The following is a 2,587-nucleotide window of genomic DNA, read 5'->3' as shown; positions in this document are numbered from 1 at the left end:
TAAAAGCACAATAAACGTCCGTTTTCAAAATCATCAACTCACCGGAGTGGTTACTGGTGTGCACTGGTAATCCATATCAAATTTCGTGGCGAAAAGTTGCTTCTGTCGTGTTTTATTTGACATTTTGTACTGGATGTTTGTTGATATTACTCCGCCACCGCTAAGAAAATAGTGCGAGCATGAACGAGCTGCCAAATAAAACACGACAGAAGCAACTTTTCGCCACGAAATTTGATATGGATTACCAGTGCACACCAGTAACCACTCCGGTGAGTTGATTATTTAGAAAACGGACGTTTATGGTGCTTTTACGGACCTTTTAAGACATGCGCATGACTTGCCGTTCTGAAGCAGGTTGAGAAGAATCAAAATTAGGCAAATACCGGAGACAGCAGTAAACATCAAAAAAGCGGTGAGGGGGGTTCTAAAACATTGCAGACGACTCAGAAAAGAGGCTTAATGTTGAAAATACCGCAGTTCCCCTTTAAGTGTGTTTTCTGAACGAGCCGGTCTGGATTTCTGCATTTTAACAGATAAAATACAAGTTAAACAAATCACAAAATGTCTTTAGAAGACTTTTTTTAGTATCTGATGGACAATCCTGTCCATGTTTGACCGGCCTGGTCCTGATCCTGGTCCTGGACCTATTCCTGGACCTATTCCTGGACCTGGTCCTGGTCCTGGTCCTGGACCTATTCCTGGACCTATTCCTGGACCTGGTCCTGGACCTATTCCTGGACCTATTCCTGGACCTGATCCTGGTCCTGGTCCTGGTCCTGGTCCTGGTCCTGGACCTGGTGTAAAGTGGTTCAGATGTGAAAAGAAATCTGTGAAATGGTCTTTGACTTCAGGACAAACAGCTTCCAGCGTCGCCCTGAATGTTTCTGTAGTGATGCTCGTTCGGCCCAAAGCTGCAGATGCTCCAGATGTTCTGGTTCTGTTCCCCTTTGATAAAAAAGAAAAGGTGTAATGGTGGAACGTGTCCAGCAGGTGGAGCTGTGGTGCAGCTGTGGTGCAGCTGTGCGGCCTCAGAGGGAAGAACTCCCCCAGACTTCGGTTTGAATTTAAACCCGTCAAACATGCGGCTGTGAAGGCGGACGGTTTGAATTTAAACTCTTTTCTTAGAATCAGGAGTCCAACATCGACCCAAACTTTGTTGAGCTTCTTCCTCTGAGCCCGAGGTTTGAAGGATTTTGGCTGAAAGCTCCTGGAACCACATGGTTCAGTTTTAATCTAAAGATTTCAGGTTCCAGCAGCTCCAGATGAGCTCCAACTTAATCAGAAACTCTTTTTTTTTAAGCTCTTTTTTTTTTTTTTGGCTGTTTTCAGATGCAGATGTTTAGTGGCTTTGGTCTGCTTTTCATATCTTAATTCTGCTCCTTTTTTACTCGTTAACTCTTTTTAATCATCTGTGTCGGATGAAGGAAATGTTTCAGACTCTGAGTGTTTATAGTTCTGATAGATTTGAGTGATTTTTAATGATCTGAAAGAATGTTTTGCCCGAACATTTAGAGTTTTAAGTTAATTATGAGCCCAGACTTCCTCTCCTGCTTTAGCTTTAGGAATTTGATCCAAATCATCTTGTTTTGGTGAAATATTCCTTTTTTTTCTTTTTTTTTTCAGCCAGTTTAAACACTCGAGGAGTTAAAGCTCACAAACAAACGTCGGTTTCATCCTTCAGTCACATTATTGCATTTGGTTCATGCTTATTTTTTAAGTTTTATGCCCAAAAACTAAAGTGGACTGCAAGTTACAGACCAGAAAAAAACAGCAAACTGTCCTTTTCATTCCCCTTAGTGGTCATGTATTTCTTCTTTTTGTGTAATTGGGTCCTTATTCAGACTAAAGCTCCAGTTTTACAGGATGAAAGTCTTTCAGGAATCTTTAATCTGTTGATTTTGATCCTGGGTGGAAGATGCATTTTATAAGAGAGGAAACAACCTAGTGACAATCATGTTAAAAAAATCATGAAATACATCAGATCAGCATATTTTTAGATTTTAAAATGCGTTTTTATCCAAACGGTCTGTTGGTTTATGATATCGTTATGGTTCGTGTGCATGTTCGGGGCCAAATACCATGACTTTTAAAGAGAAATATGTTTTTGTAATGTTTAACCATGACACTGCTCTATTACTCTGTGCCTAATCCAGTCGTTCATGTACCATAAAGGTTCGCTGAAGGTCTCACTGTGCCTTTAAGAAATTGCTGTAATCAGTGTATTATTCTGTTACGTAATAAACAGAGTTTTTTGACATGTGCTGTTTTCTTTATATTTATTTGACCTGAAAGGTTATATTTTATTGTCCCATTTCCAATCCAATTTTATTTATAAAACACATTACAACAAACTCAGTGAACCAAAGTGCTGTACAGAAAAATAAAAACAAAAAATTAAAAGAATAAATAAAGACCTAAAACCGCTATATAATTTAAAACAATAATAATTAGGGCCGGGCATCGATTAACATGTTTAACCTAATTAATCGCATGATTTCCCTGATTAATCACGATTAATCAGTGATATTTTAGACTGGAACTACTACGCTGAGAAGACAATTCAACTTGGCAGTGTGTACAGATGACT

The sequence above is a fragment of the Odontesthes bonariensis genome, chromosome 5, assembly GCF_027942865.1.
Source record: "Odontesthes bonariensis isolate fOdoBon6 chromosome 5, fOdoBon6.hap1, whole genome shotgun sequence".
In the NCBI taxonomy this organism is placed as follows: domain Eukaryota; kingdom Metazoa; phylum Chordata; class Actinopteri; order Atheriniformes; family Atherinopsidae; genus Odontesthes; species Odontesthes bonariensis.
The sequence above is the reverse complement of the archived record's forward strand: the minus strand, read 5'-3'. Positions refer to the sequence as shown.